Genomic DNA, 19,102 nt, shown 5'->3' on the forward strand with positions numbered 1-19,102 from the left:
ATTTTTAAAGTATCTTTTAAGTTATCATTCTTGTTTATTTTCTCTTTGTTAACTGGCACATTGTGCTGTATCATGTATTTCAAATAGTTTTGCAATATTTCTTTCATCGACTTCATGAAATTCTTCATCTTTTGCAATATTTACAATTTTGTTTCACAGTAGACCTCTACCGTATTTGAATTTATTATCTGCTATAATGGTGAGGTAGATATTGATGTCTTGAAAGGAAGGGGCTTTGGTCAGAGATTAATTTTATAAGAAGTCAGTTTATTAATACATAGTTTTGTTTTATGATGACTTTGCTTTTCTTCAACAGGTCAGATAATGTATGCTCATGTAATAAGAGGTCCCCTGTACTGCTATATTTATAGCTGAGCAGGCCCTGGTACCAGACAATGCTGGGCTTTCTGGTAAAAGCTGAGTTGAAGCATGTGTGTTAGGCTCATGGCCTAAGAGGAGTTTCCTACTTTTCACCATGAATCTAAATCTTGGCACAACCCACTCAGGTTAAACTTTGGGTAGGGAAAGAACTAGAGAGAAGCCTGGATCCCCAAGCCTGTTTTAGCATGCTGTTATAGGTGTGGAAGAGGTGGGAAAAGGACATGAATGGTCTGAGAATTCAGCTTTTTCACAGTCTGCAGAGGGGGAGGCTGAAGAGAAAGAGGTCTGTTAACCTGTGTGGCCCTTAAAGGCACCAAGAACCTAGTAGGTGGGACCTAGTGAATGTTCTGGACTCTCATCAATAAAATTAATAAATCTTCATCTCTTGGGGGAGGGTGGAGGTAGGAGGGGTAGAGAAATAGAAGAGTAGAAAGAGAGGACTGAAGAACCCCATCCCTCTACAATATCCACCTTACTGGGGGAGAATCTACCATTGGGTGATGAGATGGGGGGAAGTCACCAGTTGAGGAACAAGGGAGGTCTTTCACTCTGAGGGCAGATCACTCTGTACTTTCCTCATTCTCCCTCATGGAAAGGAGGAGAGAGAACGAAGCAAAGGAATTGCTCCTCTGGGCAGAACCACTTTAGCAAGACTAAGAGAAGGCGGGTCAAAGGACATGAGCTTGTCTGAGCTGAAGTTCTTATAACTCATTGTTTGAAAAAGCTGCAAGGTTTTTTAAAGCCAAGAGTTCCTAAAGTCTGGCACTACAGCTAGGGGGGCACTGACTCCAAGGGAGGCTTGAAATGGAGGGAGCAGGTCTTGAGTGAAGATCTGGAGATGGGGCAAGATCAAGCTGTGACTGAGAAGAGTGCAAAGATGGGAGGGACAGGTGTACGTTGAAGTGGTTTCCTATGAGAGCTTGTTCCGGGAGAGCTACATCCACTTTCTCTTGGTAAATGTTAAGCTTGGTTATTTCCACGAGACTCATTTTTGTAAATCATTAGCACAACATTTATGGTTCTTTTATAGTATAGCTATAATCTAACCCTCAAATCCCACCCCTCTGAGTTTAAACATACAAATTCAATACACAAGAGAACATTTAGACTGAATAAACAGTTTTAGTGTGGAACAAACTTTCGGGAAGCTGAAGTTGTACGTTTATAGCTATGGAACATATATATATCCATTAATTCATTCAACAAATATTGAGTGCCTGATGAGGGCCAGTCACTATACCTAGTGTTCATATTATTAAAGCAGATTTGGAAAACTTATTTTTAAAAGCTGTAATGTATAAAGTGGGGTCACTGGCGCTAAGCCATAACATTTTTAAATGGAACGAAGTCAGTAATGGAAAATTTGGAAAAAGCAGATATTCTTCTACAAAGTACTTTACCTTAGGCAGAGAAGTTGCTGAAATACCACAATTATGCCTTTGCAGTGAGAGCACGGATAGAAAGGTTAGTAAACGCAGGGTGCAAGTAAAAAATCACTTAGGGAAAAAACACTAATTATGATGCCTTCAGGGTTTTGTTATAAATGAATCAATTGGATGCCAAGAAAGGACTGTAATCAGTAGTATTGACTTTCATTTATGTTTCAGAGCAATATTTGTTAAGCCCTTTAATACAGTGCTTTCATAGTAAACATAATACCCAAATTTCTTCCACACTTTCTGTTCATTTCTTAACAGTCATCACAATGCCCTACCAAGCCAAAAATCCTGTGAGATCCTTCCTCCAGAATCAGAGACCATTTCTCCAGCAAGCTTTTCAACAGGATTTTAACTCTTCTGTCAGCTGGCAAAAACATTGAACCAGCAGACTGAAAACACACAGTGGTATGTATGTTTGGAGTCTCTGTAAACTTTCCCATGCATGCTATCCCATCGGCTTTGCACATTCCCGGAGCAGATACCGATGAGCTGAGAATTCATGCAAGTGCTCAGAGGTGAAAATTGGTCTAGTATGCACAGTTTGTGAATTTACAGTCTATTGAGTGGGCCCAGCTGTGGGCCTTCCCTTCAGGAGGGCTCTTCCCTTTTAAGAACTTAGTTCCGTTCCAGCCTGTATGGCTTCTACCACCTCCCCCAGGAGACTTCACTTCCTATGGGAAAGAGCCACTTGTTGACAATATCTCAGGGAAACTCAGGGCAGCTTTATGATAAGCACACATTACCCTCTTTCCACCCCTCCTTAAACTTTGGCTTATTTTTTCCCCCCATTTCACTCCAAGGACATTGATGTGAAAGGAAGATCAGTGAAAACCACCTTGCTTTAGGTCTGAGAGTTAGTAAAAAAGGGAAGCTTGTCTTCTTAGAGACTCGCCTGACATCTGGCATGCTTAACCTTAACCTTGTCAGTTACAGACATTTAAGGGAAGGTGTTTCAGAGGATGTTGAACTAGATTTTTCAAGGTGTTCTTTCTTAGATAAAGGTTAATGCCTTCAAAGGCAATTTTTTCTCTCCCCAATTTTTCAATGGTACCAATTTGACTTTGAGCACGTGGTCTCTGTTTTAGTCATTTCTATTCCCTCAGGGACTTAAATGGTGCCTGACACGTAGTGGTTGAAAGGTAAATGCCTAAAGTTGTTTGTTGAAACAAATACAGAGTGATGACTGCAGAGTATAGAGTATAAAATCCTCAACCCATGCCTTGTATTTTCCATTTTGTGTCTAAAAATTTACACTAGAGGATGTTGGGAACTTGATTTGATGGATTTAAAATTATAACAGGAATCTTAGAGCCTCATCTTGATCACTTGAAAAATCAACCGGTCTCCCTGATTCTGTTTTGCCAACTGTGAAAGGGGCTGTTGGCAGTAGACTGAGGAAGGAAGCATAGCGCATTGTTACGGGGTGCTTGTTGACTCCAAGCTTAGCTCATTTCCCCCCTGAAATGTAGATGCCAAAATGGCACAGATTATGAGTTCTAGCAAGAGTTTAGGCTCCTGTTTCTGTCCTTTCCTGATGGGACAGAATTGTCATAGACTCATGGTCACTGGAAGGGTCATTTGGGCTAAATATTAGTCTCCAAACTGGTTGTATTTTCAACTACTGTAGACAGTGGCTACATGTTCTAAACCCACCTCCTGAAGATGTACCATGCATTAATGTTTATTCTCAGCAGTCCCATAACATTCCTGTGATGGAGCAAGATTCCAACAGAGTTTTAACAAACAGAGTTATCTCATATGAAGGAGGCCCCATTTGGGAGCCAGGGGACCCCAGGCAGGGATTCCTAACCCCGTGCCCCATTCCCAGCACCCCCGACTGCCTATAGTTATGTGACCCCGGGTAAGGCATTTCACCTCTTGGGATTCCAGCTTCTTTATCTGTGAAATAACATTGGCTTCCTGCCTCCCGGGGATACCAGAAGGAAGAACGAGTTAACATTTACATAACTGCATTGGGAGCTTCCAAGAAAGGCACTGCATGAGTAGGAAATATGATATAACAGGAAGAACGTCTTCTATTTTAAAGTTGGTCTCTGGTCAGTCTTTCTGGGATTATTCCCTATGTACAGTAGTAAAAGAATAGGCAAACATAAAAGAAAGCTCTGGACTTAATTCAGATAGGATGACTCTGAATCATAGTTGCTGGGGGGTTTTGTTGATTTGTTACCTTTGGGGTGAGGTAACTGGATTGCTATTGGGAGAAATATTTGACTCTGGACTGTATTTAGGCAAAACAGATAGGCACTCGTGTTGGAGAATGGCAGTAGGCATAGATGGAATGGCCTAAATTTGGAGTTCATCAAGATGGTAAGCCTCTGGAGGGTAGGAATTGTGTCTTAATGTCTTTATGTCTCCAGGATCTTTCCAGAGCCTGACATAGGGGTGCAGATTAGTTAGTGTTTATCTAATGAGTGCACTGGGATCTGAATTACAGCTTCATTGACCAATATTGTGCCCCTTTTCCTTAATTGTGAATTGGGAGTAATGTACCCTCTTTGCACGTTACTGTGAGGGCTAGATGAGTGATATGTGTAAAGTGCCCAGCTCACTGTCTGACACCCTTTTGGGGGCACATAATCACAGTAATTGTTGTGATGTAACAGAGTAACCATTGTCTTTCTCACCACTAATGTTGGGGACACAGGATAGTGCTGTGGCCAAAGCACAGAGAAGTCCATATCCTGGCCTTGGTATCTATCAGTGCTCAGAAAGCAATGGTTTAACTTTTCTGGAACGTGGTTCCTCATCCGTATAAGAGGGTGCTAAAATTTGATCTACTTAGCAGGTCAATATTTGAAATATAGTCCAGTATGATAAAGGGTCTTGATGTCCTTTAAAGATCTTTTGTTGTAACATACATCAGGACAATATGTAGAACAGATTTATGAAACAAAATTAATGACCTTATGGCTACCACCACAGTCAAGACATGGAATGTTACCAGTACCCCAAGAACCCATCACGTGCACATAGATCATTTCTACTCTTCTCTCACTAAACATTGCATCATGTGCATGTCATTTGGAATTTGTTAAAATATGTTTAATTGTGATAAACTATTCAAATCTATAAATGTGTGACAATTTATAAAGCAGTCCCTGATTTTTGGCAGTCCAGGTTGTTCCCACATACTGTGTTAAGTTCTTATAAACACAGATCTCTTTTGTTCTCCAAATATGCCAGTTGCTCCTTGCATAGTTACCACCATTTCAGCCTTGTAGCTGTACCATATACTTTAATATCTGGAAGGGCAAATTATCCCTGCCAGTCCTTATTTATTTACTTATTTGTCTATCTACCTATTTATTTATTTTTAAGATTTATTTATTTTATTTTATTTTTTATTATGTTATATTAGTCACCATACAGTACTTCATTAGTTTTTGATGTAGTGTTCCATGATTCATTGTTTGCGTATACAAGATTTATTTATTTTAGAGAGGGTGTGTGTATGTGCAAGTGTGGGGTAGGAGCAGAGGGAGAGAGAGAGAGAGAGAGAGAGAAACAGGCTCCATGCTGAGTGTGGAGCCCAGTGCAGGGCTCAAACCCAGGACCCCGAGATCATGACCTGAGCTGAAATCAAGAGTCAGACACTCAACCGACTGTGCCACCCAGGCGCCCCTCCTGCCAGTCCTCTTTTAAACATGTCTTAGCTATTCCACTTACTAACTTTCCTTCCTTTTTTAGCTTGAAACATCCTCAAACTAACAGAAAAGTTGCAGATTCAGTACCAACAACTTTTTTTTTCTGGAACCATTTGAGAATAAGTTGGTCCACAATGCCTCATTACCTGCAAATATATTAGTGAGCATTTCCTACAATCAAGGCTGTAGAAATCGAAAATTAATTCTGACATATTACCATCATTGAAATGCCAGGTTCTACTCAAGTTTTGCCACTTGTCCCAATAATGTCCTTTGTAGCAAAAGGACTCAGTTCAGAATCATGCTTTGCATTTATGCTTTTGCTGTCTTTTCCATCTCCTTCAATCTGGAACAGCTACTGAGTCTTTTACTGGTTTTTGTGAACTTTACACTTTCAAAGACTATAGACGAGTTGTTATGTAGCATATTCCTCAGTTTTTTTGTCTGGTGTTTCTTCACTATTATATTTGTGTTACACACCTTCAGCAGGAACATTATAGCAGTGACATGGTCATTGCATTTTATCAAGTAGCTCATGATTTCGACGTGTCCCACTACTCATGATGTTTATTTTGCGGAAGGTAGTATCTGCCAGGGTTTTCCAACCATAAAGTTATTCTTTTTTTCCTCTGTAATGAATAAATATGTTTTTGGGAGCTATTTGTAACTAAGTAAATATCCCTAAAATGTTCTGTTTATCATTCATGCATTTACTATTGTAATAGTAAGCTATTTACAATTAAAATTGTCAAAAATAGTAAACTATAGGTTATAATCTATTACTATCATTATTTAATTTTAATTGATCACTGGGAGCTCCTTCAGGCTAGATGTGTGTGTGTGTGTGTGTGTGTGTGTGTGTGTGTGTGCATGTGTGTGTTGACATGTCCCTGATGTTCGCTGAGTACTCCCCTACTTTTTGACTTTTTTGGCACAGCAGTATTCCTGGCTCATCCCACAACTACTCTATGGAATCAGCCATTTCTCCGAAGAGCCTGGTTCCTTTATTGGAGAATGATATTTAGAAACTTAGATCTGGGCACTAGGTGCTCTTATTTCTTCTATGTGTTATTGCTCCTAGGCTCTCTTAGTGGACAGAGCTGGGGAGTGTGTAGGTGTGTGTGTGTGTGTGTGTGTGTGTGTGTGTGTATCAGGGTGTTCCTAAGTCTTAGTGCAGTCTTAGGTTTTAATAACTTCCGAAGTAACAAATGCTATAAATAAATAAAAATCATTGGGAAGGTTAGTTATTTATACTTCTTTATGCTTAGTTTCTTGAATTTCGAATAATGAATTTTTATTTTAAGGTTTTATTTGTGATAGTTTTATGGATGAGAATTTCTAAGACCAGTGGATTGCTTCCCAGAAGTGGAGGTTCCCTTGCTTGGCCACCTCTGTCACCTGATGTGTCTCCATCAGAGTTTTTCTTGTAGGATCACAACAAAACTGTCATGTATTTATCGAAACAACATTCTTCCAACAAACTAGATAACCTAGGTGAAATGGACAAATTCCTAGAAAGGCACAAATTGCCAAAACTGACTTAAAAAGAATTAGAAAATCTGAATGGGTTTATATCAGATAAAGAGATTGAATCAGTAATCAAAACTCTTTCCACAAAGAAAGTTCAGGAAGACATGATTTCCCTGGTGTATTCTACCAAACATTTAAACAACAACTAATACCAATAAATCACAAAATCTTCCAAAAAAATTAAAAGATGGAAGGATACTCTCTCACTTATTCTATGAGACCAGTCTTACCTTGATACCAAAACAAAACAAACAGAAAACCCCCATCACCACAAGAAATGAAAAATACAGACTAATATCTCTTATGAATATAGATGCAAAAATCCTCAAAAAGATACTAGCACACTGAATCTAGCAACATATAAAAAGGATTGTACACCATGACCAGGTAGTATTTGTCCCAGGAATGCAAGGTTGGTTCAACACATGAAAATCAATACGCCATATTAATAGAAGTAGAAGACAACACATAATCAAATCAATAGACAAAGAAAAAACATTTGGCAAAACCCAACACCCTTAAAGATAAAATACAACAAATTAGAAATTACAAATGGGAGGGAACATCCTTAATGTGATAAAGGGTATCTGTGAAAAGGTCACAGCTAACATATTTAATGATAAAAGACTAAGAGCTTTCTGTCTATAAACGGGGAAAAAGACAAGGATTTTGTTCTTGCCACTTCTATTCAACATTGTATTGGAAGTTCTAAGCAGGGTAATTAGGTAAGAAGCAGAAATAAAAAGTCATTAAGATTGGTAAAGAAGAAGTGAAACTACCTATATGCTAATGACATGATATTTTATAGAAAAATCCTAAGAAATTGACAAAAAATGTTAGAGCAGATATATGAGATCACCAAGGTTGCAGGATGCAAAATCAATATACAAAAACCAGTTGTATTTTTACACACTAGCAATGAACAAGCAAAACATGAAATTGGAAAAACAATTCCATTTATAAATAATATCAGAAAGAATAAAATGCGTAGGAATAAATTGGATCAAACAAATACATGACTTATACACTGAAAACTACAAAACACCAATAAAAGAAATTAAAGAAGTCCTAAATAAATGGAAGGACATCCCATGTTCATTGAATAAAGACTTAATATGGTAATACTCCCCAATGTGATCTACAGATTCATCCCAGGAATGCAAGATTGGTTTAACACACAATTGCTAGAATAAAAAAAAACAAAGACAACTGTTGGTGAGGATGTGGAGAAATATGAACCCTCATAGATTGATGGTGGGATTGTAAAATGGTGTCATTGCTTGGGAAAACAGTTTGGCAATTCCTCAAATGTTAACATATATTTATCTTATGACCCAGAAATTCCACTTTTATGTATTTACCTGAGAGAGTTGAACACATATATTCATACAAGAACTTGTAAATGAATGTCTACAGGAGCATTGTTCATAATAGACAGAAAGTAGAAACAACCTAAATGTTCAGTAATTAATGAATGGATAAACAAAAGATGGTATATCCATACAATAGAATATTATTCAGCCATAAAAAGGAATGAGGCACTAATTCATATTAAACATGCATAAACCTTGAATGTATTATGCAAATTCAAAATAGCCTAACACAAAACACCATATACTGTTTTAGTCCATTTATAAGAGGCATCCAGAATAAGAAAATTTATAGATATAGAATGTAGGTTAGTAGTTGTCAAAAATTGAAGGGAGAGGAAGTTGGCAGTGACTGGTAATGGGTCTGGGGTCTCACTTTGGGTTGATGAAAATGTTCTGAAATTACATAGCAATGGTTATGCAACCTTATGAACATACTAAAAACCACTGAATTATATACTTTAAAGGGGTGAATTTTATGGAATGTCAATTTATGTCTCAGTAAAATAAAGCAAAACCAATGAGAGTCTAAAGCCCTCATTTTTTTACAATCTGAAAGCTAGAATTATAAAGAAAATCTTTTGTTATTGAGAAATAGCTGATGAAAGTTTTATAAAATTTGAAAATTGACTGGAATTGTGTATAGCACAATGTAGTAATTATATGAATTTAAAACATAGTTTTCTTTATTACCATTGACATACACTAAACTGCACATATTAAAATGTACAATTTGGTAAATTTTGACATATGAATATATTCATGAGAATATAACCACAATAAAAATAACTAGTATATTCATCATCATCCCCAAAGGTTTCTTTATATCTCTGTAATTCTCACATCTCCCTGGGCCCTAGGCAACCCCTAATCGTATTACTCATATTAAATATTAATTTGCATTTCTTAGAATTTTGTATAAAAGAAACCATATGATATATTCCTTTTTTAAGAATCTGTTGTCTTTCACTTAGCATAATTATTTTGAAATTCTTCCATGTGTCGTGTGTATTAATAGTTCATTCCTTTATACTGCTGTGTAATATTTCATTGTATATCACTTTATCCATTTACCTTTGGTAGACATTTGGGTTGTTTCCAGTTTTTAACTATTTCAAATAAAGCTGCTATGGGTATTGATATACAAATCTTTGCATGGAATATGCTTTAATTCTTTTGGGTAAATACCTAAGTGTGAAATGGCTTGGTCATATGTTTAGCTTTTTAAGAAACTATCAAATTGTTTTCTAAAGTGTTTGTGTTGTTTATGTTTCCACCAGCAGTGCATGGGAGTTCCAATTCCTTCACATTCTCAGCAGTGCTTGGTATGGCCGGTCTCTTTAATTTTTACCGTACTAGTAAGTTTGCAGGGTCTTGCGATAGTTTTAATTCGCATTTCTGTAATGACTAACAATGTTAAGTATTTTTCCACGCAGTTAGTTGCCAACCTTATATCTTATTTGGTGAAGTGTCTGTTCAAGTATTTTGCCCGTTTTTATATTGGGTCATTTGTCTTTTTCTATTGGGTTTGAGAGTTCTTTTTGTATCTGGATATGCGTCCTTTATAAGATACGTGCTTTGCAAGTATTTTCTTTCAGTCTATATCTTGATGTTTCATTCTCTTAACAGTGTCTTTTGAAAAGTAGAAGTTTTAAATTTTGATAAAGCCCAATTTTTGTCTAACCCAAGTTAGCAGAGGCTTTCTCTCAAAAGCTTTAGAGGTAATTTTTGCACATGATCCAAAGTATGGATTGAAGGCTTTTTCTCTGTTTTGTTTTTATTCGTTTTTTGGCATACAGTTATCCAATTGTTCTAGCACCTTTTGTTCAAAATAGTACCCTTTCTTCAATGATCGCCTCTGTATCTTTGCAGAAAATCAGTTATAGAAAATCATATATATGAGTTTATTTCTGCACTCCTTATTTTGTTCCATTGACCTGTGTGTCTGTGTTCATAACAAAGCTCATTTTACTGATTTTGCTTTGTTGTCTTAAAACCAGGTAATGTTAGCCTTCTAACTTTGTTTTCATTTTTTTAAGTCATTTTGGCTATTCTAAGATCTTTGCATTCTTTTTTAGAAAAAGATTTTATTTATTTATTTGACACAGAGAGAGAGAGCACAAGCAGGCGGAGCGGCAGAGGGAGAGGGAGAAGCAGGCTTCCCACTGAGCAGAGAGCCTGATACTGGGCTCGATCCCAGAACCCCGGGATCATGACCAGAACTGAAGGCAATGCTTAACTGCCTGAGCCGCCCAGGTGCCCCTAAGATCTTCGCATTCTGTATAAACTTTGGAATCTGCTTGGTAATTTCTACTGAACAGTCCACTGGGATTTTGATCAGGATTGTATTAAATTTGCAGATCAGTTTGGTTAAAATTGACACCTTAACAATATTGACTTTCCTGACCTATTAGCAAAGCATGTGTCACCATTTTTCAAAGTCTTCTTCAATCTCTCAGTAAATGCTCTGTAGTTTTCAGTGTGCAGTCTTTCATGTATATTTTCAGATTTATTTCTAGGTATTTTATGCATTTTGATGCTACTGTATTGATCTTTTAAACTTCAGTTTCCAGTTGTTCATTGTTAGTGTATAGAACGCAGCTGACTTTTGTACATTGGTCGCGCATTCTGCGTCTCGCTAAACTTGCTTATTAGTTGCAGCAGCTTTTCTCTAGACTCACTTGTACCATCTAGATAGACGATTATGTCATCTGTCAATAAATGGAATTTTGCTTATCCCTTTTCACAATTCTTTTTATCGCCTGACACTTTATGGCCAGACCCTCCAGCAATATGTTGAATAAAAATGGTAAGAGTGGTCTTAGATGGAAATATTCAGTCTCTCACATTAATGTTAGCAATAGATTTTTCACAGATGCTCTGTATTAGGTTGAGGAAATTCCCTTCTATTGCTAGTTTGCTGAGAGTTTTTCTTTTTTTTTAAAGATTTTATTTATTCGACAGAGATAGAGACAGCCAGCGAGAGAGGGAACACAGGCAGGGGGAGTGGGAGAGGAAGAAGCAGGCTCTCAGCGGAGGAGCCTGATGTGGGGCTCGATCCCGTAACGCTGGGATCATGCCCTGAGCCGCAGACGCTTGAGGACTGAGCCACCCAGGCGCCCCGCTGAGAGTTTTTAATCAAGAATTCTTTCTCTCTCTCTCTCTCTTTTGTAAGCATGCAACATGTATATTTCTGAGTTTATTAAAACTTGAAATTGCACTAAGACTTGGAGACAAAGATGTATATACGTGCATAGTCACACACCGTTATATTTCTACTTTATTTAAAACAATTTATGTTATAGTGAAAACCATGAACCACACGATTTATTCTGTTTTTCTTCCTTTTCATATTTGTAACTCCTTTCTCTAACAGTAGAAACCTGGCTTCCATTAACCTTAATATATTTGCCTATTTGGTCAACTTCCTGTGTGTATCCAACTCCCATCCCTGCCACCATCCCATATCTCCTGCAGCTGCACTCGGGCTCTTACACTCACTAGACTGCTGGTGCTTTCCCCAATATGGACACTCTCTACCCTGCTAAGCCTCCGACTCCATGCCCTGAGCTGCCCTTCTGCATGGACACCACCTTACTCTGACTACGCTTTGACACTCCGCACTTGTTATCACCAGCCCTTCCCACTGGCTTATGCACTGACATCCCATACTGGATAATTATGTGAATGTCCTCACCCCTGTTGGCTTCTGAAACCCATGTTGGGCTGCAGCCCTGTAAGACTCCTTCTTCGCCCTACTTAGATATGCATCTCTGCAAAAGCTGCTCTTCCCCATGGTTATCTTCCTCACCTTCTTGGGCTCCAAAGTCCCATCACACACAATTCATATGCAGAGGCTCCCTCCTAACCCTGCTGGAGCTCTGGCATCCTCTGCGGGGCCACTCCTTTGCATGGAGCTATCCTTACATTTTGTGGCTCACTCCTGTGATGGGCAGGTGTATTTGGAAAAGTACTTATTTTGTTTGGTCTCCTATAGCCCTCTTCCCACCCCAGCTTGAACATGTAACATGTTTGGTCCCAACCAACAGGTTTAGGACTGAGTTTTTCAGGAAATGATATGAAGAGGAGAAAGACTAGGAAGAATTCACTCATTTACTTATTGTGATTAACTTAGAATAATTATTTTTTTTATCAAACTAAAAAAACTTCCATTGTGCTTTTTATTGGGACTTTGTTAAACTTATTTTAGAAGGAAATGACATATTTGCAGTACTGGATCTCTCCCTCTTTGGATGATCCTGCTCAGAGCAGAAGAGTCTCCCAGAAGGCAACTGTAGCCACAGTTAAGGTCAGCTGGAGCTGTAATTAAGGTCAAACTCAGTATGCTTCAGGGGACAGGTACAACGATGACCCAGGAGGAACTAGCCTCCGCACTAAAGGAATTGCAAGACTTTGCCAATATATATCGACAGAATCTGGGCAGAACTGAAGTGGGCAGAGCATAACACTAGTTCTGGCCAAATTTATTGATATTGATGCATTTATCAGAGTGTAGATTCAGTGTGCTGCTGGAGGTGGCTCTAAGAGTTTCCTTGATGGGTTGACTAAAATTTAGATTCAATGATAGCATATATTTAATGAGATTGAGATGTCAGAGCTTCTGTGGTGTCATGTGGAAAAGGGAATTCAAAGCTTAAGAAGGTAGGAATATTGATCTGAATGTTTTACGTGTGACCTGCACAGTCAGCTCCCAGCTACATTCCACAAGACGGCCCAAAGACACTCCTTCACAAAAGCAGTGAGATGTATATTAATGAGGGGGCACCTGCATCCTTAAAAATCTCTGTGGCTGTTCTCCTTTCTAGGCAAGGCATGCCTGTAGAGGATGCCACTGTTTAGTTGGGTTCCCTGATTTCAAAGGGGATGATGAGATTTTGAAGCAGCAGGGGACAAGCAGTCACATTTAACTGCCTAAGGCAAGGTGAGCACATCTGCTGTAAAGACAGGAGGGACATACTAGTCATCAGAATGTTTTGAAGGTCAGAGATCTTTGGCAGTGGCTAGTTGATCATCGTGTCCCTCAGAAGCAAATACATGGAGTCTACTAGAATATTGCTTAATCCGTATTACAGGAAAAACTGTAAGCCTCACAGCAGAGTACCGAACTTAAGTTGCCACCGAAGAGAGTTGAGGCCTCTTACCCAGTTTCCAGACAGAGGTAAATTCACAGACACGGAGCCCTTTGATTGAAGGGTAGGCCAGGTACCCTTGAGGAAGGACTCCACACCATTGCCACAAGTATACATTGTAATTATTCTTCTAAGACTTCTTTAAAAGGACCAGAGGCAATTTACTAGAATGACTGTCCATTGGAAAAAGGAAAGTACCAAGACCTTTGGGGGACTTTCAGACACCGGCTCTGAAATGATCTTAATCCCAGAGGGCCCCACAACCAAAGTGAAATTTTATAATGTTCAGATTATAGATGAAGTGTAGCTCAAATCAGACCCATATCGGGTCAGTTTGGTTCGGAGACTCAGCTAGTGGTTATTTTCCCCGTTTGTGGAGGTGTATGTAGAAGAGACATGGTTGGCAACTGGGAGAATCCCCACATGTGCTCTCTGCCCCATGGGCGGTGGCCACTAGGGCAGGAAGGGCTAAGTGGAAGCCCCTAGGATTTCCATTCATAATAAGAAAGTAAGTCAGAAGTTAATACTACACCCTGGAGGGGGGGGATTGCATAATGTTACCCTGGCTGAAGGCAGGAGAGAAGTGCAGGGAGTAGAAGATCTGACAGTTGTCTTTCTCTTTTTTCTTTTTTTGTGATGCAAATGTGTGATTTAAGCTTTGATGGCTGAGGCCTGCACTTCAAAGACAGCTATCTTGAATAAACACAGTGCCAGCCACAGGACTAGATGAAGAATCAAGCTGACCCCAGGCTCCTTTCTGTTAGAGATCTCCGTTGATTTTGATAACTGAGCATTTGAGCTGCTGGCTTTTCTAGTCTCAGGCTGTAAATTTCTGCTCTTATGTTTTAAATTCACCAATGAAGAATGAGTCTGCTAAATCCTAGGCATCCTACCCTCAACCCCAATAAAAGCACAACTCCAGGCCCCTGCTCTCTTTTTCTACCTGTGACCTTGCCTTGCGGCCTCAGGTGTGCTGTGTAATTTCCAGGACTTGTAAGTAATAAACTTGTTTTTCAAAGTGTCCTGATGGTTTTTGCTGAGGGCATCTTGCAGTCATCATGAGAACCACAAGGGCTGGTCCAGACCCCAGTCTCCAGCTGAGACCAACACAACACGTGATACTTATCACATCTCCATTGAATTCATCAGTTTGGCCTGGGCAAAAGTCACATGGATCTTGAAGAAGGAGCAACGTCCACTGTAAACTAATAAGGTGGTAACTAAAATTTCAGATGCTGCCCCAGGTGTGGTATCTTTCCTGGAGAAAATCAACATGTTCCTTGGTGTTTGTTTTGCAGCTGTGGGTCTCGTATGTGTCTTTTTCTCTATACCGATTTGTAAAGACCGCCAGAAGTAGTTTGCCTTTACTCGTCAAGGCTAACAGTGCACTTTCCCAAGCTTGCCTTCGGCTAGGCCAATTCTACTCTTTGCAGCATTTATTCTGCCGAGATCCCGATTGTCTTGACATTCCGCCAAACATCATACTCTGCCTCGCTGGTGACATGATGATGATTGGCTCTGATGTTCATAAGCTAGAAGATACTTGAGAGGCCTTCCTAGTGGGAACTAGATGATGGGAGACAGAGCCCACGAAACTTCAGGGGCCTGTGACCTCAGTGAAGTTTCTGGAGGGTTAAATGTCACTTTTTCCAGGGGAAAGTAAGGTTGCTATTCTTTGGCCCACCTACAATGAAAAAAGAGGAAAAATGCTGGCGAGCCTTTTTGTCTTTGGGGAGCAATATATACAGCACATGCAGGATTTGAATGCACTACTTGGGTCGTCTACAGGGTCAATGAGAAGGCCACCGTTGTAAGTAGAGACAAGCAAAGGCATGTCCTGCCACAAGTTCAGGCTGCTGTATAAACCACTGTATCACCTGGGTCTTTTTCCCCTCAGGTCCACCAATATGTAAAGTGTCTGGGGCAAATGGGCATGCCGTAAGGAGCCTCTGGACAAGCACAATAGTCACAGCACCAGGCTCTAGGATTTTGGAGCAGACCTATGCCTTGTGCTGGATAGGACTATTTTCCTTTTGCAAAATAGTGGTATGTATCAGTGTGAGCCCAAGGGCCTGAGAACCAGGGCACCTAATGGTATAAATTCTGAGAATAGGAGAAGATGAGATGAGATGTCCCAGCTAAAGGAGTGATGCAGGAAGATAAATGACGGGGTTGCAAATTCCTCCTTCCTCCACTTTTTGTTCTATTCAGGCCCTCAATGGATTGGACGAGGCCCACTCGTACTGGGGAGGGCTGCCTACTTTTCTGTACTTTTCTGAGTCCAGTGATTCAAATGCTAATCTCATCTGGAAACATCCTTACAGACACACTCAGAAATAATGTTTAATCTGGGTGCCCTGTGGCCCATTTAAGTTGACACATAAAATTAACCATCAACAATTGCAAGGGACTTGAATGAAATAGGCTTGGAAAATGGGTGACAAGGATGTCTGGGGAAAAGGGCTGTGGATGGACCTCTTGGGATGGTCAGATGATAAAGACGTTTGTGTCCCATGTAAATGATGACCACAGGCATTCACTGAAGAGAGGCTCTCAGTAATTAGGTTGGACAAATCATGTGCTCTGTGGATACCATTCTCTCTTCTCAGCCACTCCAGTGCTTGCTCTTGGGTCCATGAAAAGGGTGGTCATGGTGGTAGGGATGGAGGCTACCATTGGTTTGACAGCACGATTTGCTCTTACCAAGGCTGACCTGGCAAATACTGCTGTTGAGAGCCTACTATGTTACCAACAGAGACTAATACCGATCCCCTGATACGGTCCTATTCACTGGTGGCAGGCTGATGACATTGGACCTCTTCTATCTTGGAGAGGGCAGAGATTTTTCCTCATTGGAATAGGCACATTCTGGACCTGGATACACTTTCCCTGCTCCACAATGCTTCTGCCAGTAGCACTATCTATGGACTCATGGAACACCTTACTCCCCATCGTGGTATGTCCCGTAGCACTGTTCCTGATCAATGATTTCCATACAATAAAGGGAATGCAGCCATGGGCTCTTGGCTGTGGAATTAACTGGTCTTCTCCTATACTCTGTCAACTAGAAGCAACTGGACAAATTTTGAAAGCTCACTAATGTAATAGAATGGCTCACTGAAGACTCATTTGTGTCAGTTGAGAGTCACAGCCTGAAAGGAATGGGTGCTGTATTATAGAATACCGGAGGGCGCCTGGGTGGCTCGGTTAGTGAAGCGTCTGCCTTCGGCTCAGGTTACAATCTCAGGGTCCTGGGATCGAGTCCCGCGTTGGGCTCCCTGCTCAGTGGGGAGTCTGCTTCTCCCTCTCACTCTCCCTCTGTGCTCTCTCTTACTCTCTCTCAAATAAGTAGAGAAAATCTTAAAAAAAAAAATACCGTATGTGCTTTGAAACAGAGAACAATCCAGGGTGCTGTTTCCCCACAGTCAGAACATATGGGTCTTGGAATCAAGGAGTGGAAGTGGCTCATTGACTTATAAGCCCAATCATTCATTGACATAATTTTTGCCTCCCACCCTGGCTACCTTGTGCTCTGCTTGTATGGAATTCTTAGTCCCCTAAGAGAAGATGCTCACCAGAGGACACCCTCATGGCCCCAGGTAAATCACCCCCATCGGCGCAGCACTGCCAGACCTGACAGAGAAGAGAAGCATGACTGATGTTTCTGTGATGAGTCCAGGAGAAAGACAATCTCTCAAAGGTGCTCGTTTCTGGAAAATACATTATGGGTAGAATTGGAAGAGTTTGGATTCTGTCAAGTTTATACAAGAAGAGAGAAATCAGCCACACGTACAGATTTTTTTATTTGAATGGAAAGAAAAGTTACGGTTTTATGATCTGTCGAAGTGTACGAATCTTTCCCAGGCTTCTGAGATGCTTGAAGATGCAATTGAAAAGCTTGCTTACCATCTTGTCTGGATAAGTTACAGCATAAGATTAACAGAGCACGGTTGCTGGGTAATAGAAAATTAATGTTAGTCCAATGACATACTGCTTTAGCCATCCCTGGTGACGATGCTGAGGTTATACTATGCATATATTCACTTCTAGATGGACGACCCACCTGTGCTTTTAAAACATTGCTGATTTTGTGTATATCCCCGTGTTGTAGTTAAATGCACATACTCGGGAGTCTGATGCTGGGGTTTGAATCCCAGCTCAGTCACTTGCCAGCTCTGTGATCTTGGGTACATCAATTAACCTCTCTGAGCCTAAGTTTCCTTACCTACAAAACAAGGATGATGGTAGTATGTACTTCGGAGTGTTGTTTGGAGAATTAGTCCTTACAATAGTGCTTGGCCCACAGTAAGCAATGAATACATGTTAGCAATTAATAGCATAATTTGGCAATACTTGCTCAAAGTCTGCTTGTCAGGAATGCAAACCATTTTATATCTTCTCTCTTTCTCTAGCAAACCTACAGAATCCCTGCTAAATATCTGTAATGGACCAAATTGTGTCTCCTTTCCTCTCAAATTCACATGTTAAAACCTTAACCCCCAAAGAAACTGTATTTGGAGATGAAGACTTTAGGGAAATAATTACTTCCTTTTTTTAAAAAAGATTATTTACTTATTTGAGAGAGAGAGAGAGAGAGAGCATGAGCAGTGGGGAGGACCAGAGGGAGACTCCCCGCTGAGCAGGAAGCCCCATGTGGGGCTCGATCCCAGGACCCTGGGATCATGACCGGAGTCAAAGGCAGATGCTTAACCGACAGAGCCACCCAGGTGCCCCAAGTAGTTAATTCCTTAGGTCACATGGGCGGGCCTCTAATCTGATGGGATTGGTGTCATTATATGAGGAGGAAGAGACATCAGAGATCTCTCTCTCTCTCCATGTAGGAAAGGAAAGACCATGTGAAGACACAGAGGGGAGGCAGCTGTCTACAAACCTGGAGAGAGCCCTCCCCAGAAACCAATGCTGATGATGTCTTGATCTTGGGCTTCCGGCCTCTAGAACTGTACCAAGAGAATTGTCTGTTTTTTAAGTCGCCTAGTCTCTATTTTGTTATGGCAGCCCTAGCAGACTAAGACCACGACATGATGAAGTTTCCTAATTTACATGTTCAGGGAGAGACAAGTGAGTAGTGCTGACATATGGTGTCAGAGGTCATCCCTGAACACCATTTACCCATCGTGTGAAAGTCTGGTATCAACCATGGGGCGTGTATGCGTGTGTGGGGGGGGGTCATATACATCACCTGAACAGGGGACTACTGTTCACTTGATTCCATCTAATGATAACTTTTTTTCTGCAAAATTCATCAAAGCCCTAGGCTGACACCCAGATATGCAGGCATCAGTTATTATCTGTGAGAAGCCCTCACTCTTACTTCTGTCTGCTTTTAGGGTCATCACAGAGGACTCTGTAGGATTAGGAACTTGGTCGACTGAGTCACTGATCAGATTCTGGGCTAATGTGGCAGCGTGTCACCTGGAGCCACCCATTCCCTCACCAGCAGGGCGGTGCTGGCTGGAGTCCTCATCATTCCAGTTTGGGGATGCCCGAAGCCCTCCCTTGGTTGTCCCCCTGTTGTGTGAGGCTGCCCTTCTCACAGCCTCTTCTTC

The 19,102-nt window shown here is 40.5% G+C and overlaps 1 long non-coding RNA gene across 6 annotated transcripts in view; it reads left to right on the top strand.

Annotated features, from left to right (window-relative positions):
• LOC113241073 (uncharacterized) overlaps positions 1-19,102 on the top strand; it is a 70,234-nt gene that overhangs the window by 50,044 nt on the left and 1,088 nt on the right. For 3 of the 6 annotated variants that reach the window (XR_003311418.4, XR_006411950.3, XR_007190101.2), the window contains one exon: positions 2,079-8,072. This is a non-coding gene — a long non-coding RNA (uncharacterized LOC113241073). Of the gene's footprint in view, positions 1-2,078; positions 8,073-18,376; positions 18,615-19,102 lie in introns of those variants that run through there. The other 3 variants (XR_007190102.2, XR_007190100.2, XR_008956537.1) reach the window with 3 other exon arrangements.

This window comes from Ursus arctos, unplaced genomic scaffold (genome assembly GCF_023065955.2).
Source record: "Ursus arctos isolate Adak ecotype North America unplaced genomic scaffold, UrsArc2.0 scaffold_30, whole genome shotgun sequence".
Lineage (NCBI taxonomy): Eukaryota > Metazoa > Chordata > Mammalia > Carnivora > Ursidae > Ursus > Ursus arctos.